The sequence below is a fragment of the Neovison vison genome, chromosome 4 (assembly GCF_020171115.1).
Source record: "Neovison vison isolate M4711 chromosome 4, ASM_NN_V1, whole genome shotgun sequence".
NCBI classification, from domain to species: Eukaryota; Metazoa; Chordata; class Mammalia; order Carnivora; family Mustelidae; genus Neogale; species Neogale vison.
The window spans coordinates 204,903,785-204,929,512 of record NC_058094.1 but is presented as its reverse complement, the minus strand read 5'-3'; the positions used below and the strand labels follow the sequence as shown (position 1 = coordinate 204,929,512).

At 36.8% G+C, this 25,728-nt stretch overlaps 1 pseudogene; it reads left to right on the top strand.

Moving 5' to 3' along the window:
- The first annotated feature begins 2,224 nt into the window (after positions 1 to 2,224).
- Positions 2,225 to 2,337, top strand: LOC122905619 (annotated as a pseudogene).
- The last annotated feature ends 23,391 nt before the right edge of the window (positions 2,338 to 25,728 follow it).

Here is a 25,728-nt window from a genome sequence, read left to right as displayed (position 1 = left end):
ATGCAGTTGTCATCTAATTTCCTCTGAACATTGACCTTTGAAGCACTCTGAATTCTAGCTTTTCTCCTTTTAAAAAACAAACTTGGTTAAGTCTGTGTGACTTAATTTCTTTAAGAGAATGAAAGTACAGTAGTAGAATAATAAAATATATATCTTGATTAGAACACTTGAGTATTCAAATACTACTTTTAAACTGATATTCCATAAGCTTCCAACAAAAAAAACTAACCATCTCCTTTTGAATTCTTTGATTCCCCTCAGTTTAAGTTCCAGTGGTTGTGTAGGATGCCTGCCTCTAGGGATTTGGGAATGAAAACAAGGCACCATTGTCTTCTTACAGATCCCTGTAATACATCTCTGGAAAACTTCTTGAGGATTGGTTTGAGCTTCTGAGCATATCAACAATTGTGATTCCACAGTGTCTCTCATGATATTTAGTCAACTTTATAAACAAGGAAAGATTGACTGAGCACATAATGTAGAAAACGCTCTCTGCTATTACCTGTAGTAAATAAAAGTAACCAAAGCTTAGTGTCAGACTTTATAAAACCAGGCAGGAGGAGGAGGGAAAAGGCAGGAATAAGATAAAATATGTAAAAAACAATGGTATAATCTGGGACCTGTTATGGAGGTGTGATGTGCCCTGATGGATCAGAGAAGAGAGAGAGAGCCCACCAGATTAAAGGAGATTGTGAAAGGCTGTGTAAGATAACTGGATGGTTAGTCCATCAAAAGGTTGATAAAACCAAGATACCCTTGAATGGACGAATGGATAAGGAAGATGTGGTCCATATATACTATGGAGCTTTAATGCCTCCATCAGAAAGGATGGATACCCAACTTTTTTATCAACATGGACAGGACTGGAAGAGATTATGCTGAGTGAAATAAGTCAAGCAGAGAGAGTCAATTATCATATGGTTTCGCCTATTTGTGGGGCATAAGGAATAACACGGAGGACATTGGGAGATGGAGAGAAGGGAGTTGGGGGAAATTGGAGGGGGAGAGAAACCATGAGAGACTGTGGACTCACAACAATCTGAGGGTTTTGGAGAGGCTGGGGGTGGGAGGTTGGGTGAGCCTGGTGGTGGTTATTAAGAAGGACACGTATTGCATGGAGCACTGGGTGTGGTGCATAAACAATGAATCCTGGAACACTGAAAAGAAATTTAAAAAAATAAATAAGATTAAAAAAAAAAAAAAAGGTTGATAAAAGGTAGTGTGAGGAGTGGACACTCCAGGAGGAGGGAGTCAATTGAGCAAAGGAATAGAGGAAGGACTTACAGGGTGTGATTGAAGAATAAATTAATAGTCTAGTTTGGTTCCTGTGCTATGTAGGCACAGAAGCCTCATGCAATATGCTGAAGAAAATACGCATTGAGACCATATTATAAAAGGGTCATGTCTCGAAAGATGTTCAGATGGAGTCCTTCAGGAAATGTGGCTTGGTTTTTATGGTTTTTGAGCATTAGAGAAACATCACCACAAGTCTGCAGAAGGAAGATCAATTTGAAAACAGTTTAAACAGGCTATTGGGAAGAGCGTGGAAGTGAAAAACTATTCAGGAAGCCATTGTAAAGGTTGAACCGCAATGAAGGCAGTTGGGATTCAAATTTCTTTTTTTCTTTTATCCTTGGCTTTTGACTTTTCAATAGTTGAAACATGTACCTTCTTATTGAATCCTATCTCTGTTGAAGTAGAAACTTTGATAACTCTAGTGAAGTCGTCCCAAGTGTAAAGTGGTTTGGAAGTTTTCTCCATAGCTTGCCATTGCTTTCTCATAAGAATTCCTGCAGTATATATATATATATATATGTGTGTGTGTGTATACATATATATACACACACACACATATGTAAACAGTAAAAAAATATATATATATTTGCTGTTACCTGTTCACGCTCTACTTTTCTCTAATCGAGATTCTGACCCATGTTTTTCCCTCCTCAGTTTCCTTAAAAAGAGAAACTCACACCTAAGATTAAGTCTGCTTAACATTTTGATAGATCAGAGATTTCTACAGATGGTGTTTGAGTTACTGAAAAAAATCAATTCTGTGGTTTCAGGATAGTCAGAGAAACTCTTTTCAAAGTATCTACATCTATGCTTATGTCTATATCTATACCTGGATCTACAACTGGATAGTATAATCAATATAACATTTCTTTAATGATTCACAATTCTGAAGCCTTCCAATCTATAACTTCAAAAATCAACTCATTTAAAGACTATACTTTCAGGGATCATTTCTATAGTTTGTTACAAAATCAACTCATTTATATTTAACTCAATGAATCTTTATTAAACTTCTTTGTGCCTGGTGCTAGGCAAGGCAGTTAGAACACATAACTTACCTCAACCTTAAGATTCCTGCCATCAAGTAGTTTCCTTGCTGCAAGGGGCTTATTTGCAAGCAAATAAAATGAGATTATGCATGAAACATGGAGTGGTTGGTGGGAAGCTGAAGGTGAACTGATCTGAGGGCTCAGTGGTTGGAAGGAGGTAAGAACAAACGCTTCACAGAGAGAAAAATCAAATGCTTATTGTTTCATATTAGATCTAAGTGATTTATGTTTATTGAATGAATGATGAATCTGTGTTTATATTAAGGAAATCCTGATACTTGTGTTTACAAACACATTCTTAATAACTCTTTTTCCTCGTTATTTGCTTTTTCCTCATAAAAGTAGAATTAGAACAAAGGTCCAATTCTTGAATAATTATGGTAAGATTGATTTTAGTGTGTTATAAAAAGTATGCAAGTGATACTGAGTGCAGAGCATTGGTTAAGTAATGGCTCTTTCATTATATCTCATCTCACTTATTCAACCAATAGTGAGTATGACTATATGTTCAACACTGTTGTGGGTTCATGTGCTGTAGAAACTGGACAAAATAAATTTAAAAGTATAATATACAGTATGTTTGATAGTGAAAAGTAACATGGAGAAACAGTATAAGGTGGGGTTATGAAGAAGACTTTACTGTAAGGGTGACATTGGAGTAAACAAGTAAGTTAGTTAGCTTTCTGGGGGAAGGGCAGAGGGAATACATGGTACAAAGACTCTAAGGCAGGAGCATGCTTGATAGGTTTCAGGAATGTAAAGTGGCCAGTGTGGCTGGAACAATTGGAGGGAGGAGAAGCGAAGTACCAGATGAGATCAGAGAGCTAAAAGGATGCCAGATGATGTAGGGCCTGGGAATATTGCAATGACTTTACTGTTTATGCCGGGTAAGGCTCCATTTGATGGTTCTGAAGTGAGAGCGAGGAGAGAAATGACTTTTTTTTTTTTTAAAGATTTTTATTTATTTATTTGACAGAGAGAGATCACAAGTAGACAGAGAGGCAGGCAGAGAGAGAGAGGAAGGGAAGCAGGCTCCCCACCAAGCAGAGAGCACGAAGTGGGACTCCATTCCAGGACCCCAAGATCACGACCCGAGATGAAGGCAGCGGTTCAACCCATTGAGTCACCCAGGCGCCCCAAGAAATGACCTTTTAAATAACGTTTATTTACTTAAGTATTTTAAAATTAATATAAAATTTTTATTAAAATACATAGTAAATTCATCACCTTTAGCCTATAGTCCTGAGCATATATCTTTATGTAACCACCACCAAAAAGTACTGAACAGTTCTATCCTTCTAGAAAGTTCCTCCATGTGTCTTTGTTGCCAACTCCTTATTTCATACCCAGTCTACCTATTAATCTGTTTTTTGTCCTTACACTTTACCTTTTGCAGATTGTCCCATAAATGGAATTCTACCATACATAGCCTTTGACTCTAGCTTTTTTAACTTCGCATAATATATTGGATATTCACCTGTTGTTGGATATTGGATATTCACATGTTGTTGTGTGTATCCATAGTTTGTTTCTTTTTTATTGCCAAGTAATATTCCATTGTATGCATGGATCACCGTGTATCCCTCTCTTTCCCAGTTGAGGGACATTGCATTGTTTCCAGTTTTTGGTGATTATGAATAAAGTCACTATTAACATTGATGTATATAGGTTTTTATGTGAACATAAGTTTCTGTGTCTCTGGTAAATAGCTAGAAGAAATTTTGGGTCTCTTGGTAAGTCCATTTTTTAACTATGAGAAACCACCGAATGTTTGCCAAAGTTGCTATACCATTTTGCTCTTTTATCAACAATGCATGAGAGCTCCACTTTCTCCATATTGTCAGAAGTACTTGCTAGTTTTTAATTTTTAAAAGTTGTGGCCATTCTAATAGGTGCATAGCGGTATCCGAGGGTTTTGCACTTCTCTAATGAATTTCATTTTTATAAAAGACAACAATAGTGAACACAAGTTCACTATTCACCTAGAATCACAAATTATTAACAGTTTCTGCACGTTTTTTCTGTTTTATTCTTATGGTTTGGAAAATAAGTTACAGATATTAGTGATCCCTCACCTGTAAACACTTCACAGTGTATCTCCTAAGGACAAGAACATTCTTGGCCTTAGGAGATACACAGCATCTGTATCTGGACTCAGCATCATTATCAGAGCCAAGAAATTAAACACTGAAACAGTCATATTTCCTGAAATTCAGTACATTTTCAAATTTCCCAATTATCCCCAGTAATGTCCTTTATAAGAGTTCCTCCTACCTGTAGAATTTCCTTCCTAACCCCTCCCCCTGCTTGTTAGTTCTTTTTGAATTTGGAGCATTGTTATCGTCTTAGATGGGGTTCCTGAAAGCAAAACCAGAGGAGGATTTAAGTGCCAGTGACTTATTTGGTCCTTTTTTCCTGTTTTTGAGGAATATTGGTCTATAGTTTGTATGTTTTCCCTTATGACATCTGATTTTATTATCTGAGTAATACTGGCTTCAGAAAGTGAGCTGGGAAATGTTCTAATTTTCTGAAAGAACTTTTGAGAAGTTGCTATTATTTCTTCTTAAATATTCAATGCAATTCATGAGCAAGGCCCTCTTGGTTGAGGCTTTTAATTGTGAGAAGAATTTAAATCACTAATTCATTTTCATGATATATATGGCAGTGATTATATTCAAATCCTTTACCTCTCTGAATCTTACAGACTTTATTCATACAGGGATTTCTGTTTCAGACACTGAGTATATTTCATACTCAAAAAGTTCCCTGATTCTGTGGAAAGTCTTGGGTCTGTTATTTATGACATGGGACACCATCCCTTTTCCAAGTTAATTCTGAGCCATGGGATCAAAATCTGATTAAGTTTATGAGGCTTCTTTTAGGGACCTCACTTGGCCAAAAATTACTTAGATGTTCTAAATAACTGGGATGACACCTCTTTTGTTCATTTTAGCCTTTTACAATTCCTTAGAACTTCTAAGAGCTTGTGACTAATTTATAAGTATATGACTCTCATGTTTGATAGAACTAAGGACCCATTGTATTGAGTAGATGAATTAATACATATCTGGAACAGCGTCTTTCAAAGAGCTAGCACTCACTGAATATTACTCACTATTACTATATCAGCATTGTTACATATCAATATTATTATGTGCCACAGTTTCCTAACAGCACTATGAACTTAAACAAATAAACAAAAACAACAACAAAAAAAAACAAAAAATAATGCACACACACTTCATTTTTCCTCACCTCCATAGCTACTTAGCAATACTCACACTATCTCAACCAAAATGTCCCATTTTAGGACTACATAGATTAAGAGCTGGCCTGACACTACAGAAGATGTCATTACCATCAGACACTCAAAGCACAAACTTACACTCCTGCAGACTAGTCCACATTCCTAAAGCTTACAGCAGTGAGCAAGCAGTATTGAACCCTTATGTCTTTGGCATGCCACACGTCCTGTGTTCACAGGAAAGGCCCTGTGCTCCCTCCACCCCACATTCAAATACTGTGTTAATTAGCAGCAGACGTAGCAACTTCTCCCCTATAACCACACCTGGTGCTGAACTGGAAAATGTTTGGCAGGGAGCTTGGTTCCTCTAAGAAACATATAAGATGGGACGCCTGGGTGGCTCCGTTGGTTGGACGACTGCCTTTGGCTCAGGTCATGATCCCGAAGTCTCGGGATCGAGTCCCGCATGGGGCTCCCAGCTCCACAGGGAGTCTGCTTCTCTCTCTGACCTTCTCCTCACTCAGCTCTGTCTTTCTCTCAAATAAATAAATAAAATCTTAAAAAAAAAAAAAGAAACATATAAGATACTCCTATTCATGAAATTTTCTTCTCCAAATTTTGCCCTCATTTTAAAAATAGATGGGCTCTTCTACTCTTCAGGGATTCTCCAAAGTAACACGTTAAAGCGTCTTCCTGATCATTTGAATTCATCTCGAATTTTAAAGTACTCTTTAATTATGTTCTGTTAGTTCGGTTTTCTATGTTCTCTTTCTAGGAAGTATGTTTCCAGCATATCTGATTACAGCTAATCTTTTTCATAAAGAGGGGAAAGAAAACACATTAAAGTTTCTACAATTTAACTATCATGTTTTATGAGCATTCCCTTCCTCCTTTTCTCCCCCACAATTTATATATTGGTTTATTTCTATATCTGCTTTTATATCAGCCCTTAAATACAAATTATTTTTCTGTATATGCTTGATAAAATATGCAATTATTATTCAAAAGATATAAAAAAGTATTTGAATGGCCTTTTTCTGAGAGTAGAAAAATATATTCTATATTTTCTTTGGCCTGGTTTTTTTAGTGAATGCAACTGAGGAGTATTTTCTGAGTCCTTGTTTTGCTCTGCTACTTATATTGTCCATTTTTAAATTTGAAATTACCCAACATAGGGCTTATGTAATAAACTGGAAGTACATTATTTTAGAGCTCAAGATGATCTCAAACTTCCGGTATTATCTAGCTCTTTCTTTATGTATACAGAATGGATTCTCTGAGAAGTTAACTGACACAGCAAGTTATGTAATTTGATCCTAGTTAAATATTGACTTAGCAATGGAATTCTAAAAATTAGGAGATCTTCTTCCAGGAATTATAAAAAACAATTATTTTCTACTTAACTGATACACTTAAAACAATCAATGAAATAGTATTTCATTTGTGTTAATTTGGATAACACAAAGTAGACATTCAATCAATCCTTAATGCAAGAAAAAATAAATCTTTAAACTGAAAGAACATGCAGAAAACAGTTCAGGAAAATTGGATGGAAAACCAGAGGATTGTGAGTTGCGGAGCCGCAGCAAAAGAAAAAGGAAGAAATTACAGGTTTTTGGTAAGAGTGTTCAAACTGTAGAATCAGCAGTCCAGCGTTAATCAAGTGATATCAGATACATAGTTACGGCCATGTACATGGTATAAATTCTAGACAAATTATAAGCTCTGGGTGCTATAAGTGAATCTTCCAAATTCTCCATCCAGAAGTTATTGAGTCCAAGTATCCAAAGAGTCCCTTTCATATTCTTCCCATTTCATTCCTTCCCTCATTCACTCCATGCATTCGGTTGAACACCTCCCTGCTGCCCAACATTGTGTTAAATCCTAGAGACGTAACAGTATAGGAAGGAGATACAATAAAGACCCTTGTGGAATTTACACTATGGCAGCCCCTTCAGACATTAAACATGACTTCCTCAATCAAATATTTACTGAAAGCATGAATAATACTCAGAAAGAAAAGTTCAGAAAGAAAAGTGCTCTGAGAGTGTATCATAGGAAAAAGTGACCTAGGGCTAATAACCTCGAAGATTTCCTCGGGGGAAGCGCTAGAAAAGGATTGGAGGGGGATGAGCCCAGGCAGAGGGCAGTTTTGCCTTAGCAGTTTCGCTGATCAGCTGCTTGGCGTTCTGGAGTTTCCGAGTTTCGGTTCCGGGTCAACTGCCCTCCTGGAAGCAGGGGCTCTTGGTTTTGACGAATCAGCGGAAGGTCAATGGTAGCCTAACGCTGCGTCAGAGCGCTCACGTCATTCGCCGCGCTTCTCTCCTCCCGTAGGCATTTTCTCTTTTCACATCGTCTGGGAAGAAGGGTGAGGAAAGCGCGGTGAGATATTTTGCGGGTGTGTGCAACAGCACGTTCACTTAAGTTTTATTATAGTAAATTGTGGTAACTGTTCCGTTTCATTATTCTTGTTACTCTCGTACTGGGCCTAATTTAGAAGTTAAACTTTATTATAGGTGTGTATGCCTAGGGAAAAGCAGTGTATGTAGGGTTCGGTATGTGGTACAGATATGTGTGCTGTGATTTCAAGCGACTGCTGGGAGTCTTGAAACGTAGCTTCTGTGAACAAGGGGAGACTGCTGTACTTTGTTAAGGTTCATTGTGGAGACAGAACAGACAAGTTCAAGGGCGAAGAATGGCCCAGGAAGGCTGGCATGCCAAAAGCCAAGGCAAGCGTAAAGGAGCATGGGGCTAGGATTTGTAAGAAACAAATTGCTGTTCATCTACAATGGTTTCTGTTATATGTAGGTCGAAGCACTTCCCTTCATCAATGTCAGACCGCCCTTGTACGGTTCATAGGAGACCACCTATCATGGTTATTGGAAAACGGACTCCTACAGATTTGAATGTAACAGCAGCCTCAACAGTTCCCGGTCTTGGCTTTTCATTTCATTTTGCTGAATTGTGTTTCCACATTTGCACCCCAAATATTGCCATCTAAAATAGGATAAGAATTCATTGATTGAAAAGATTGTGTTGGTATAAGTAGAAGACTGTTATTATTTACTATCATAGTTATGAGATCTTTGGTTCCTAGAACTTTAGTATCAAATCAGTTTTCCACTGCATTCTATACATTTGTAGAGGGTTAGAGGTCTTGTGGCTGAAATGCTCAGAGCTTAAAGACTGATTTAAAAAAAATAGTATACCTTAATCAGTTTCAAAGTTAGCGTCCTCTTGAACTAATAATACTTCAATTAGTCATATAGCTATTAAATGACATTTCCATTTCCTGCTAGTCCAATTGTTTCAGTTCCATAGAAACCTTCTGCACTGAATGCTTTACTATACAGTCAGACATGTAATTTTATATATACCGAATGTAAGTATAATCATACACATTAAAATTTTAATATTTAATCATAATTTGTTTTCCTGCATTTTAAGAAGAATGGTCTCCTGTAATTTTATTTATTTTATTTGTATTTGTTTTGATAAGGTATTAAGAAATCCAGGTAATGAGGATTTCTTTTCCCTAATCATTTTGCTCTTGATAAAAATTTGGAAGTTTGTCTCAGATGGAATTTGGAAGTTTAAGGGAATAGTGTCTCTGAGAAAGAGAAAACATTTGAAGTGTCTAGAAGAGCTTGTGATTTCAAAGACGTTTATAAAAATGACATAATCTTATTTTTCTTCTATCTGCTTCTTCCACTAATGACTTTTATTCCTGAATATCTTATTGTTCTAATTCTGTTTACCAATTAAGTGGGATCTGATTACTAGTGTTTCCAAGGCATGGCACAGTGACCTAAGTCATGAGGCATTTTGGTAATGGAGATATTATGCTGGGATGTGCTTTAGTCATTCTAAAAACACGTTCCATGTTTCTGTTTAAAAACAAGTTTTAAACATATAGATATTTAAAATCTCTCTGCAGCTTGTTTCTATCACATTGGCACTTCAAGTTTAAAGTCTAAAAATTTTAAGAATAGTTTGTAAAGATGTTCTTTTTGTGAATTGGTATGAGGACAAGAGGGACACCACAAATTACATTTGAGTCCCTGAAAGTCATGAAGGTCAGGTTTTCTTTTTTTTGAAAATATGCTTTTGTACCATATAGTTAGGTCAATGTGAGCAGAGTTCTATTAAGTTTTAAGCTTGCCTTCACTGCTCCTGGAATGAAGACCTTTTTTATTTGTTTATTTTTTGTGTCTCTGCATGTGATTAGCCTTAGTGACTTGGTGTTAGGGCAGCCTTCTATCCTGATTTACTCTGATTTGAATTCCAAATTGATTGAACAAACCACACATTAATAGGTTGGCATTATTCTATGGACATAATACAGTGATTGTTGGAGAAGTGTGGCTTCAAAGTCCACCCAGGGTGTCAGATAGTAAATGGGCCTTTTGTTGCCTTTGGAGGTTAGATTATTTGTCTTTGTCTTGCTGATTCTGAGATTGTTGGACAGAAATCTAACTTTTTCTTTTCTACATTTTGGCAAGAGATTAGAAAATCTCAATAATGTTTCTTTAAAAGGCTTCCTTGACTTCCATAGATAGAACTTTGTTTCTGAATTAACTTTTATCTCCTGAAAACCTTGGGGCAGGACAAGCCAGGCATTTATACGACATTTGCAACAGTTAGAAAGTTCACTGGTTGGGACTGATCTTTGGTCACCAAGTTTAAAAAGATTGGATGCTGTAATGCCAATTGATTGTATGATTGTTTAAACCTCCCTCATAAAGGATTTTTAGCTGAAGAGTCTTTGTCTAGGGCAGGCCTGTGAGCCCCAGCTGCATCTGTCTCTGGAATGAATGCCTTTGTGTAAATGGTCAGCCCTGCGCTGATATTTGATCAGCCCCTGTTTGTATCTCAACCTATTTCTACATCAGCAAAGCGTGCATATAATGCCGGTCTTTGTCATCTGCTTGAGAAAATGCTTGGGTGATCAGACGTTCCCACTCTACTGTCACCTTTGGATGATTAAGTCTAGTAGAAACAAGTGTTACTGAATAATTATATAAGTATTAAGTGAATGACTGATCCATGCCAAGCTGAGTGAGAACTGGGACTTTGTTTTCAGGTCTCCAATCTCTCCACCCAACCCCCAAGGTGAGCTCTCTGACTTGGCTGCTTTGACTGATCTTTTTTATTGTTAGAACCTTTAAAAGAGTAAAGAAACTCCTGCAAAGTCAGCAGTACCCACACCAACACCCATGCCCCCTCTGCCACTGCTTTATACACTGATGTGGGAATAAAAAGTCAGACTGGTGGTACTATTTCGTGATCTAGCAGCAAGAAATGCACTCAGTTTTAAATCATAACCTCAGAAAGTCACAATCAGTCCTTATGTCCTAAGAAACTAAGAGCGATGTTTCTCAACAGAAATATAGTTGGCATTTGAGACAAGATAGTTTTTTGTTTTTCTTTCTCATGTGTGAGTTTCCCAGTGTTCTACCAAGTTGACCATACCTGACCCTTTGGGACCTAGATACCACAGTCACATAATAGTTTTGACAAGAGAAACTTCCTCTCTTTTCATTCCCACTTCCCATATTTACAAATGTGTCTAGGAAACTGTGGAGTGGTACCTGACTGAGAACCATGGTTAGGTAGTATGATCAGTGAACTATTTTGAAAAATACAGAGGCATATCCACTATCCATAGTTTACCATGTTTTATAAAAATTAGAATATGAAAAAGTAACATTCAGCCCTAAAACTATAGAATATATGTAGACAGTTCCTGCCTTTTACAATATCCCAAAAACGGTTTACATTTTTTAATTTATTTAATGAACTGTAGAGTTTTTTGAATAGAAAGGCCAAAGGCTTGTTGAGGTTTGGAGTTGCCTTGAGGTAAGAGACCCTATAGAGTTGAATTTGCCCAAGTTTAAATTCTTTTTTTTGGCCTTGAACTCTTTCAGTATTATCTAGGACAATTTGACTAGCTTGATAAGCTCACTGGCTCAGATGCGATAAGCATATCAATTAATTTTATATTTGGAGCCATATAAGCATATTCTCATATCCTCTCTCTATGGTGCTATGTCCTAAGATCAGTGAAACTGAGGATTTCAGTAACCATGTGGTCACTTGGTGATTGAAGGGAAATGACAGGTCCAGAAGGCTAGGTCCTCTAGGCCATAAAGATGCCTGAGCAAATATCCTTTCGTGATTGAGTGCTCATGTCCCTCACAATTTTGATTCCCTCTTCTTTGGACAGTGGTAGAAAGCTACAAGATTTTACTTGTATACCTCAGTGTTAACATCACTGATTAAATTGAATCCTGTTTCTAGCCCAATTTACTGTTCCCACATGTCTAGGAAATGATCTATTGCTTCCTGTTTGGGGTTGACATTAATTTTACCTTCAGAGGGGAATAGTCTTCTTCATAGATCAGAGTTCTTCCTGATGACTCAGGAAGAAATGAGTCATCTCATACACTGTAGATACTCATTATATAGATAAAATAGCATTGATGACAGCAAATATTTATAGAGCATTTACTTTACGCCAGAAATGGAAATAAGCATAAAACGTTAGAGAATAGGTCTTTGTTAATACACATTTAAAGAATTCTCAAAATACCTCAGTGAACAAGAATTATATAATAAATTTAAACAGGTTGCTGTAATTTTTTTTACGTGTTTGTGATCTTATATTGTTCAAAGTAATAAAAACATTGTACCCCATAAACACTTGGTCATACTTGTATCTTAGCCTCATTTTTCTTCCACTGAATCATTCTTTCCTCCATTAGGCATCGAGCAAGCAGTCTCCAAGCATGAAACATCATTCACCTCATTTCAGACAGACTCTGTGACAAATTACAGCCTCCTCAGACATTAAAAATACATTGATCAAGAGAAGTTGTAAGACATGGAAGAAAAATTAATCCATACCCCTCTTAGAAAGAAAAGAAGAAACCACTTTTGTGAATGACCTTTGGCTGAACAGACCATCAAATCTTAAAGGTACCTGCCAGTTTCGCATGCCTTCTGAGGTAAGTGTACTAAGGAACATATTTTAGACTTCCTATCCACATTAGTCTTTATTGTGAGATAGCCACAAATCATGTGGGTTGCTTTTCCCAGCTTCAAAGGTAAGCTCATTGATTCTTACCCCATCTTTTTCTCCAGAATAATTTGTTTGGTTACTTAATTTTTGCCTCAGTCAACCAGCTCATAGCATTTCCCTTGCTACTGCGCCATTTTGAGCAGTGGGTATAAATTTGTCCAGTCCATGTGTCCTAATTCAGTGCATTAGTATTCTGTGTCTCTTGTAGCATCACCATAAGTTTAACAATGAATTTATTCTGTTACAGGTCTGTAGGCCTGAAATTTGATTCTTATCTCACTGGGTTAAGACCAAGGTGGTGGATATTTTATTATTTTCACCTAAAGAATCCTAACATATATAATATTATACACAGACACACATGTATATTCCAAATGGTAATTTTGGTATGTTATACCATGATTTCTAAAACCTGTAAGGAATAAATTAGTTTAGCTATCTAGCAACAAACTAAGGATTGTCATGAAGGTAAACCTAAAATAGTACAGTACTGATATAACAGAAGTATATCACCATTGAATGGACCTAGCATGGACTTTCCCAGGAGGGACTCCCCAGAATTGATTAAGGCAACCTGGACCCAATCAGATATTCCCTTTAGGCTGATAAATGGAAGTCAGGTCACTTGAGCTTAGAGTATTGCACAAGCTTGCTATCCATCCTACTCTTAAAAGTTTTGCTAACAACAGGACGCAGAAAAATTCTAGGCCAATGAGGCTATTCTGCCTTACTATAGAACAGGGTGTGTTTACCATATTATACAACCTCAGAGGTGGAAGGAGACTCCTAGCATGAGAAAATACAAAGAACCTCAGGGAGAACACATCACTAAAGTTCAAAAGAGAAAGGAATGGACACCTAATGAAAGTTGCTGACATAGATGTTTTCTAAGAATGGCAATTATAGTTCTTTCCATATAGCTTTTTTTTTTTAATTTTTTTAAATTTATTTTTATATAGCTATTTTTAATAAATTCAATTTAACTAAAGCAATCAAATAAATTGAGCATATGGATATAATATATGAAGACTGTAGTACTAGAGACTGAATAGCATTAGTATACTTTCATCTGGTATTTTAGGTAACTAAGGAACAAAGTTCTGTTATTTGCAGATTTGCAAAGTGGGTGTCATAAAATTAGGTCAACATTGTTTGGAAAAAGAAAAATAAAGAATTGTACTTTCAAGCTAAATTCTTCCTCCTCCTTGTCTTATTTTCCCTAGGGAAGAACTTTTAAACTGTAAAAAGTGATAATTAACAAGGCAGGGTGAGAAAATAATGAGAAGAAAACATAGGGGTAAAAGGGATTATTATTAACATCAGAGACTACTGCTTTTCAACTGTTTTAATCATGCTAGAAAATCAAACTATAATCATATTTTGAAAAGAGAAGAAGTGCAGGTATTTTTAAAATCTTCCGTAATAAAAGTGTATAATTACCTCCAATGTATTTCAGAAGACATACTAGTAAAATGTTCCAAAACAAAACAAAAAGACCTCATTAGTGTCTGTAGTTTTTGTTTCCCCATTCAGATGGTTTCTTCTCTAACAACACCCACCCCCCGCCAGTGACTTTCTGTGGACCATGATTTTAAGCTTAACTTTAAACTGTTTTTACTACTTACAGTATAGTACAATGTTGTTTCGCTTTCTTTCTTTCCAAGCTAGCTGAGGAAGATGAAAAGAAAGTTATCCAAAGTTTTACTGACAGGATTCTTTCCATATAATTTTAAGTTTTCAAGGATTCAGGTCACATAATGCTTAGAGATAAACTAGTCATTAACACTTAATATTTTAACATTCATGTTTTTCCCTCTTAGAAGTAAGTTAAGGATATGGTGGTTTAAAAATGAATATTATGAAAGTAATGATTGCAAAGGCAGACATTTAAGCCTTAAATCTGCTGTCTGGGAAGATACAATTTTTATTTTCTCTTAGAAGACTATGTCTGCTTTTAATTACATGTCTGAGAAAATAAACCCATTTAAAACCCATTTGTCAGTTAAATTTGTCCCATGGGCGGTCTGTTTGTCATCACTGCTCCAAAGGCCATCAGCCCATGACCTCATTGCCAGAAAATAAGTTCAGTTTACTTACGGTTGCATATTCCACGGGTTGCTTCAGTTTCTACATTATTTTCCCACCTATGCAGCCATTCGTTGCTGGCCCTTTGAGCACAAAATTAGTTATAGATGGGAGGTGTGAGGGGGAAGGGGGCATTGGGAGGGATTTTCTCAGGTAATGAAGGACTTGCATTGCTGTCCTTAGTCTAAGGATAGACCTTAGACTATCAAGCTAAAGTACCTTCAGAGATGTAGGCTGAACAGGGTGTCCGTCCACACATGGTTCTTGGAAGAAGGAGGAAAACAATCCCCCCCTCCAATCTCCGCAGATGCTTATTCCACAAAATATTTGGTAAAAGACACATTGTTGTAAAGTTCAAGTTTTTCTTTTGTGACACTTGCTTGTTCCTTTTTTGTTGTGCTCTATGCAAAGCTATTCTGGGGGGAACTTCTGCTTTCTGAATAAGATCTCTGCTGGATTTTTATTCAGTGGTTAGCACCAAAGGCTCCCATAGTACTCTGGTTAGATTTTTGCAAGTTGCAATTTTTCACCTCTGGGCAATTTTCCTTGGCAGCTAGGCATTCTCAAATGACACTGCGATATCTAGAAAGCTAAAATTTAAAAAAAAAAAAAAAAGAAAGGAAAAAAAATCAGATTTTTTTCAGAAGAACTTTATCTCATGCTGTAATACTCCACAACCTCTACCTTAGTACAGGGCACACAATAAGTGTTTCTTGATTGATTTGTAACAGGAGTGACGTTATGTAAGGCAGAAATACAGGACCATGTCACCAGGATGCTTTGAAAATTTCTCAAGATATCTACCAGTAAATATCTTCTCTCGGTATTAGGATACTTAAAACTTACATCATTAGTTACTTTTGGACTTTTTCCTGAAGATAAAAATGCAGTTATCACCGATAGTGAGTGTTATTCTATTAGCTACCATTATTGTGAGCTGTAAAATAATTGTAAACTAATCTGTAAAATTAAAAATGGATATGAAAGTAACCTATTCTGTATTCTGGACCAGGCTGCTTAAGGCATGAGAAGGGCCATGGGACTGTACGAAGTGGGCAAAGCTCACAAGGACACAAGAAGAGGCTCTCTGATGGAAAACTTTGTCAGTGAACAATTGTCTTCTTCTTTTTTTTTCAATTGTCTTCTTCTATATAAACTACTTTTTTAAAGATTTTATTTATTTGAGAGAGGAAGAAATAGCACAGAGGGAGAGCAAGAGGGAGAAATTGACTCATTGCCAAGCAGCCCAGTGCGGAACTTGATCCCAGGACCTTGGGATCATGACCTGCGCTGAAGGCAGACACTTAACCCACTGGCACCCAGGCACCCAAACATTTGCCGCCTTCTAAAATTTGACCAAGACTTTTGGTCTTAGCCTAGTTTCCAATGGATCTTGACTCTTCAGAAAATTCACCAATGTTCAGGTTTTATTTCCAGTTATTTCCAGAACAGTCTGCAACCTGTGAAATAACTGAGAATGAAAGAGTAATAAAATATTTAGCATTCTCTAGTTTCCAGAGTATGATTGAAACTGTGGAGGTGTATAGTCTCTCTCATTGATGTCACCATCAGTAAACTCCAGATATAAAGGAGACGTGTTCTTCTGCCTATAAATGGTTTTCTTAAGGGTTTTTAACCTAATTGAGTATCTAAAAACCATTTTGAGAAATTTGAGTAGGAGATGCATTGCAACCACAAAACACTTGCTACATTCCAATGGGAGTCAAGTGCCTTTCGTGGTTTAATTGTGATTATAAACATTATCAGCAAATTTGTCATATCTCATTATTAATTATGCATTGTTGTTGTTTCTTCAGTTCTAAAACTACTCATTAGAGATTCCTTAATTACCCTAGAGACTTAGTGACCGCATTCTACTGTCCTGCTTCAGTCTTCTCCCCATATGAACACTCAACCCTTTACCTTGGATTAATTCAAACTTAAGATATATCAAATGGATATTGGACCAAAATTTCCAGGTTTTACAGTACTGTGCAAATATGCCCTCACTAAAGAGTCAAGTAACTTTATGAATGTGTATTTTTTTTTGGAAGCAAACATCTAAGCATTTCAGTGTTGTATACCTGGGTGTGGCTAGAGCTGAATGAATGTATGTGTAAGGAACAGATCCCATTTCAAATAATAATGGAGTTCTGCTCTATACCTGGAGGTTTATTCATGCAGATGGCGGTCACAAGTGAAATCACTGCTGCAACATCTTGACAGAGCTTGACAGTATCAATAAATAAACTTTACAAATGCATACTAACCTGAAATAAGAAAAGTGGCAACCAGATGTCTTAAGACTCTATCAGGAGAGCCTGTTATTGCACGGGACATGTCTAACTTGATGACATGACTGTTGGCAAAGGCTCTACCAATGATGAAGTAAACTTTAGGGTCCCAGGACCACAGAGATATACACAAATCAGTTATTCTAGAATACAAGTTGTATTTCTTTAGTGACAAATATGAACTTATCAATTATTAATTTGCATATATAAACCAACTAAGTAAAATGAATTGCAGCTGTTATTAAATAATAGTTAATAACCTGCTAATCAATCATTTTTCATAGAGGAAGTACAAAAAAATCATAAATGCATTCATACTGTACCTATAAGTTTCTAGACTTACAAAACTTACATCTAAAAATTCAATCACAGCCATAGAACGATGTAGATGCAGATGATGAATCAAGAAATTGCCAATTTTGTAGATTAAAAATAGCCCAAAATTGGCAGCTAATATAGCTCAGCCTAATAGTTGAGAGAACCAAAACATTTAATGATTAAGTATTTTGCACAACCTCCTCTAGTTTGTAGTAGGTGAGCCAGCTTTCATCCAGAGTCTGTGTGTGTACAAATCTCTTGGCTGGTCTGTTTTTAGTATTCCGTGCTGCTCAGGCTGGGTGACATCTCCAGTTCTGTGGCACTTCCACTGCAGGAAAGCACCCTGAACAGAGAAGCGCTTCCACTTTTGCTTGAGACACAGGGGCACATTACAAGCCATTTCATGCTTGAACCATTCCAGTCTGCATCAATCTATTTTCCTCTCTTTGAAGAAGGGCTTGTCCTTGGTTATATCCTAAGTGAGCAATGAAGCAGTCAAGTGGAGAACTTATCCCAGTTTCTTTAGAAATCAACTGATGGGTATATTCAGGGGTTTATATAGGAACAAACGAACCAAGTACATTAAAAGACAAAGTTCTTTCGTATATCTTTTAGAAGCCAATAAAATTGATTTTAATTAGTGTTCTGGTGTGCTCATTGAGACACTGCACTACTATGTTATACATATATCTTTTCCCCCCATACACATGCTGTTTGAAGCAGGAAACAAAAATAGCCTTGGGTCTTATCATAATTCATCTCTTTAAATAACTGTGCTGAATTCATTTGCTGTAGCTGGCTTCCTTGTTTGCTTCTTTGCTCCAGTAATTAAAGATACATTGCATTAAAAGGGGGCAAAAAAAAAGAGAAAGGGAGTCAAACCAAGAAACAGACTTAACTATAGGAAACAAACTGACAGTTACCAGAAGGGAGATGGGTGGGGGGATGGAGGAAACATCAGATGGGGATTAAGGAGGGCACCTGCTGTGAGGAGTCCAGCCCTATTGTGGAAGTGTTGCATCACTGTATTGTACACCTGAAACTAAGATTACAGTGTATGTTAACTGGAATTTAAATAAAAACATATATATATATATATATATATATATATATATATATATGGCATTAAAAGAAATTAACATGAGATTGAAATTGAAAAGAGTGAAACTATTTTGTTTTCCTTCTAGGAGATTTATGTATATAGGCATTTTTTTTTTCTCTTCCTTTCCTCTTCTTTCCAATAGCCTTCTGTATATGTGGTTGTTTTAGAGATGTTTTATAACTAATAAACACAGACCTAAATTGGTATGGGCTAGTGTTTTCCTGAGGGAGAGATGTTAGATCATGTCAATCATGATTTCATTTTCTGAAAACAATTTTACAGATCCATTCTGTTCTGCAGTGGCTACTGTCATCTCTTTCTTTCCTTTATCTCACCAAGATTTTTATCTCTTGGTATTTGTTTGAAGCAAAAAATAAATGTTTCTGTAAAAGAGGTCCATTTAAAATATATTATTGGGCAAAAATGGGATTATGAATATTCTACAAAGATAGAACATTTAGTTTGTTTTTTGCATCTAGTCCTTCAGAACTAGTATTATAAGAAATTATTTTTTGAAAAAGGATATTAAGCCTAGAGCATAAATAGGATATGTATTTTATTTCATGACTGTGTAGACTATCAGATAAATTGTTAGATGGCATGGCAATTTAATTAATATGGTCCCCAAATAAGCTATAATGGTAGCTGATAATACAGAATTATAGGGATGTGACTTAAATGGAAATAACACCTAAAGCAAGATATGGGAAAATCTTATCTGTGGGCCCAAACCAGCCTGTTGTGAATTTTTGTGAATAGGCACATTCATTTGTTGTTTTGTCTGTGGAAGCTTTCCTGCTGCAATGACAAAATTGAGAAGTTGCAACAGAGATCAGAGAGCCCACAAAATTGAAAATGTTTACTACCTTGCTCATTTATCTTTCTGACCCAGATTTATAGCAAAAGTACTTAGAAGTCCTATGAAATGAATAAAAGGCTGAAAATAAAATACAGTCCTATTTTACAACTAAATTAAAAGATGTGGAAGAAATCTTAGGGTCTTAGGCTAAATCAGCATTCTTTTAAAGGACTTGCAATTCAGAGGAAGTCTAGCAAGTAGAGGTTAGTGGATATATGGAATGCAGTCAGTAAATGAGTTGTTTTCATAACTAACTTTCTTTGGCACATGGTTTTCAGTATATAGCTGCACTAAGGGTGTGTTTTAATAAAGAATATGAAGAGGCAGTCCTGTAAACTTCAGTGATAGAGATGCAAATGAGTCTTCTAACATAAAGCTACCTACCAACATAATTATCTGCCAGCTTCGATACCTAAGAGTTAAGGTGTTTCTTTGGCTTATTCTGAGTCTTTTTGGGAGAAGTTGGGGCTTGTATTAGTCTGGATAGGCTAGGATATTTTTCAGTAATAACCCCCCCCCAATAAAAAAAAAACCAAACCCAAATGTCAGAGGCCTAAAAACAAAGGTTTAAGTCTTGTTCAGATAGAGGGCACTGTACTTTAGGCACCTGTCCTCCACATGTTAGCTCAGCTTTGCATCTCAGTAGCAACATATGCTTCCATGATTGTAGGAGCCAAGGAAGAGAATTCTGAAAAATTTTCAGTGGCAATTAAATGCTCCTGCCCAGAAGTGACACATATCACCTCCACCTGCATTCTATTAAAAAAAAAAAAAAAAGTAATAAAGCCATTCCTAACCTCAAGGAGATAAGAAGCTATAATTGTGCCATGTATCCAGAATGATGATCCTAGGAAATTTTGAGGGTCAGCACAGGGCATTTGGACAATAGGTTGGCTCAATAGTAGTTTTTCATACTCCACCTCAGCTCCTCTCACCAACCACCCAGGAGTGTCTTGAGAAGGTCATATATTTAGTCTTTCATGAGTAGGAGAGAATCAGTGGGAAAAATGTTAGTATTCAAAGTGGATACAGGTAGGCAAGCATATAGACTGATAGCACTGTTGCAAAGATCAACTAGATTTCCAAATTACTGATTATTATATGTTTCTTTCTCTGTTTGACTTGTCCTTTTTGCTTAACTACCAGTGTGTGATGGAAAATTAAGACCCTTTTCCACTGGGTTTTCCGTATAACAGCTAATTTAAAAGAATACTGTTACCTCTGCACCTATCAGCTCAGCTTCAATAAAAAGCAAAACAAAACAAAACTGAACTAGTTGCTTCTCATCCTGGATTCTACATGAAGAGGAACATAATCAGTTCTTTTCTTATCCTTCAACCCAGGGTCGAATTCCAAAAGCAGGTCTTCTAGCAGTTCCTTCTTGATTCACTCAGTTCCTCTTCATCTGATATGGATGCATAATATCAGCATTCTTGCTCCAGTGGCTTTGTTCTAATTCACACTTTTACTCTGGTTTTCTCTTTGGTTCCAATATAGCTTTGTCCCTGTTTTTCTCATGAATCAACAGCTGCGCTATTGACTAAAGGTTTGTGTCCATATATTGAAATCTAATCCCCACTGTGACGGTGTTTGGAAGTAGGGCTTCTGAGAGATAATTAAATTATAAAGGAAGAGACCTCATGAATGGATGAATGCCCTGATAAGAGGAAGTCAAAGAGCTAGCTCACTCATCTTTCCACCATGTTAGGATACAATGGGAAGTCAGTCATCCGCAACCCAACTGAGAGTCCTTACCAGAACGTGATCACACCGGCACCGTGATCAGACTTGCATCCTCCAGAACCGTGAGAAATAAATGTGGTTTAGGCAACCCAGTCTATGGTAATTTGTTATAGCTGCACAAACTGACAAAGACAGGTTGCTTAACCACAAATGTATAACATCATATAGCACCCATGAGATAACTTCAGCCTTCTCACACAAAGCTGGAGAAATGGGTTATTCATGATGGTCACTTTATTTACTGCATCAATTTTACTGAGATTTTGTTGGAACGTCAGGTGATTTTCTTTATGGAGTTTTTTTTCTGTAGTGCAGATGGAAATGATTGGTGGTAGGTCATGTTGTCCTAAATTTTGTAAACCGCTTTATGACTGTCCTCACCCATTCACATGTATTTCTTCAGTTCATCAGTCTTCCTTTTCCTCAAATCTGTTGTTTTTCCTTAAGTTGAATTTTTACTTGATTCTTTTCATATCCATATCCTAAAATGGCCCTCACATTCTTTCACATTAAATTTCTTTTTCTAAAAATAACAAATGAAAGCACTTACCTTTAAACAAATTTAAAATGATTGCTATGTATGAACTAAAAATGAGTGCTGAAAATTTCAAGGTGTGTACAATTTTCCATGCTTTAATTTGACATCACTTACAAAGAAGACATTTGGAGTTTTGATTACTGGGGCTCTCAAATGTTAATAAATAGTACTGTATTTGTTTTATGTTTCTCATGTGAGGGATTAGGCTTAAAACTTGAGAGATAGCCCAAACTAATTGAATCCCTGTTCTGCTATTGAGCTGTTAACCGTCCAATATCAACTTAGGTCCCTCATTAATCTTATACATCACTTCCCCAGTATCTAGTCTGGAAAGGACTGAACCATCTGAAACTTAAAGTAGCTAGAGTTTGATTAATATTCTACAGGTGATTGATGGGGTAGCATGTAGAAACCTGCTTCAAAATGGTATCCAAAATATATAAGTCTTTGTCTTTCTATAAGAACAGATCAATGACCATCACCAGTAGGCAACTGAGCACTGGTCTGAGGGCTTCTTTTAACATTGGGTATTATAGATGATACCCTCTCACATCCAGAAATCCATGTGATTCACAGTTGGCATCTTGCTGAAGATTAATGGATGAATGTGAAGTGATGGGTCTGTGATGGATTTCACTTATGATTGTTTTTTGACTGTTTTGCTTAACATTATTCAGGCTAGACATTCACCAGCTAGATTCATTGAACTCAATCATTGCAACATTTTAAATTTGCGCACATTTACTAACCACATCTTTTTAAAGCTTTCTTTTCTTTAAAACTATGTATCAAAGAAATAAAATTGGTCTTTTTTTCTCTTCTACCCAATGGAAAATTTTCTTTTCTAAGTATAAATCATTGAGTGACTATTTCAGGTTTGGATTCATTGTAGGTATATGCTTATATTCACTGTGTGCTTTATAATTTTAAAAATTTACGTAGACATACTAGGCTGCCTGTAAATTCCCATTCTTAATTGTTTAAAGGAAGGTAAAAGAAAGAAAGGAAATAATTGGTAAAAGATAAACATTTTTGAAACTGTGACTGAGTGTTCAATAAAAATGAAAACAGAGGCTTAAACTTAAGTCAGTTTAGTAAAACTTGAAGATTTCAGCTCAGCTTACTCTCCCATAATACTTTCCTTATTATGATTCTTGTTGACTGATTTCAGCACATCTATATATCTATTTCTAGAGCTAGCTAGCTATAATATTCTGGCTTTTTATTCCTGGACTTCCTGTCCATCAGTAATGTCCTTCACACACTTCAGTCACTTGCACACTTACACCGGATATTTAAGTTCTCTTTCTCTCCAGGAGACTGACTCTTTTTATCCTCACCTTTTTCCCCGCATGGCCAAATCTGTTTCCACCACCCTCACTCTCTACTGACAACCTTGCTTTTTATCTCATGAGTTAACAGGGAAAAAAAGGGCAGCTTTCCAAGACTGTAAGACCCTTTTCTGCTCACCTGGATCATCACAGCCTGTACCCTCAGTCTTTGTGACTGTGGATTCACTGTTGATGCTCCTAATGGAACAAGAATTTCTGTTGTACACTATCTCCCATCCTCTCTGATCTACAATTTGTGTTGCTATCCCTTTTCTCATATTAGTTTTCCCTCTCTGTTATATCACTCCTATCAATTAAAAAAGATGCTATTATTTCTCCTTGTTAAAAAACAAATAACCTTCTTTTGACCTCACTTCCTCTCCATCTACTGTCATTTTAAAACAGAACGATTCAGAAGTGTTGTCTATAATCTGTGTCCATCTCCTTTCCTCCCCATCTCTCTTAAATCTGCCATAAACAGGCAGTTGTTCCTTCTGTGCCCCTGAAATTTGTCTTGTTAAAATGACCAGTAACCTCCCCTCAATCAGCAAAGCCCCTCAGATCCAGCTCCACATGACATCCCAAACCTCATCACTTTATATCACTTCTATTGCTATCACCCTGGTCCAAGTCACCTGGATCATATCCCACCCAGGTCATTGCAACAGCCTCCCAACATTGTCTCCCTACTTCAACCCTCATTATGTTCCCTCCTCCATATACCTATTTTTAGCACAACAATATCGTCTGTTACAGAGTAACAGAAAGGTAACAGATCTCCTCACTCTTTGAAATGTTCCAGTGCTTCCTATCTTCTTCAAAGGAAAAGTGAATGTCCTATGGGATTGAATCCCCTCCTTTACTTTTGCACTCTCTTCCCCTACTTCGCTCCCTCTTGCTCACTTTGCACTTGTCACCTGGGCCTCTTTGGTGTTTCTTCAAGACTTCAGAACACTTCCACCTCAGGACTTTGGTCTGGTGGTTGTTTTTTTTTTGTTTGTTTTCTGCCTGGAGTGCTCCCCCAGGTGGTTCACCATGCCCACCAGCTCACTTTCTTCAGGTCTTTGCCCACTGAATATCTCCTTCTCATTGAAGTCTTTCCTGACAATCCATTCAAACTTGTGTGACTACCCTCTCTACCTCCTGCTCCTGCTGAGTTTCTTCCTCAGTATTTATTATCATCTGAAATTCTATTTATTTTACTTAACTTTTTGACTCACCTTTCACTACTGCGGTGTAAACTCAATGGGGGCAGGACTTTTTGTTATTTTTCTTTGTTGCCATATCCCCAGCAGAACAGTGCCTGGCAAATAGTAGGACTTCAATAAAATGTATTAAATCATTAATGGATGGTACTGGATGCTGTGCTTGACTGGAATTACATGGCAGATGGGGCAAAACTACCAAGGCAGTTTCCCTTACGGTGTTTCCCTCCACATTCCAGTAGGATACTCTGTTACAAAACTCATCTCAATCCTCTGTCTCCTATGACATTCTTTTGGTTTCTTGAGGGCATATCTGGTGGTTTTAATTTGTATATATATATTTTTTTAAGATTTTATTTATTTATTTGACAGAGATCACAATTAGGCAGAGAGAGGCAGGCAGAGAGAGAGAGAAAGGAAGCAGGCTCCCTGCTGAGCAGAAAGCCCGATGTGGGGCTCGATCCAAAGACCCTGCGATCATGACCTGAGCTGAAGGCAGAGGCTTTAACCCACTGAGCCACCCAGGAGACCTAATTTTGATATTTTTATCACCTGGAGAAAGGGTGCATGAAACACATGTTGAATGAGTAAATATGAGAAAAGACAAAGGATATCTGGATGAACAGCAAAGACAGAGCCATGTCTGTGTTCTGGAAGACAGGAAACATGCCAGAAGATTGAGGCTCTAATGCGCTCAACAATGGTGTCATGAGGATGTTGATGCCCCAAATTGTTCTCTGACTAAAAATGACATTCTGTGCTTCTCTGAAGCTAGTTTAGAAATGAACATTGTGGATAAGCTTGGTTGCTAAAGGAGTCATGTAACAACAGCAAGTGAATTTAATAAAAAAAAAAAAAAAAGTAGAAGCAGAGCTGGTTTTCAAGGTTAGCTTTAGTTGCCTTGTTTAGGCTCAAACCGATGGCTGCTTTCCGTATGTCATCATCACTGCTGTTGTCATTTACACATACCAGTCAGAATCCTTTTTACTTCTTTAGCAAATATTGAACATTTACCACATACTTGTCATGATAGGAAGTGGAGGGCGTACAACACAGCAATGAAGAAAAAAAAAACATATGTCTGGCTTTTTAGAACTTACAGTGATTTCAAATTATGATAATTGCTATCATGATACTGAATGCAGTATTCTTTAAATCTAAAAAAAACCCCCAAAACCCAAAACAGCTTTTTGGAGATATAATTCCCATACGATGGGTTTTGGCCTTTTAAAATATACAATGCAATATTTTTTAGTGTAGTCACAGAGTTTTACAACCATCACCAGATTTGAGAACATTTTGGCACCCCAAAAAGAAACTCCAGTACCCATAATCCATCACTCCTTAGTCCCTACTCCCCCATCTCCTGGCATCTACTAAGCAAATTTGTACTTCAATGGATTTGTCTATTCTGGGTCATTCATGTAAATGAACTATACTTCCTGCTGTTACTGGCTTCTCTCAGTATCATGTTTTCAAGGTTCATTTATGTTGTAGTATATATCGGTACCTTATTTTTATTGCTGAATAATATTCCATTGTATGAATAGACCATATTTGTTTTTCCATTTATCAGTTGATGG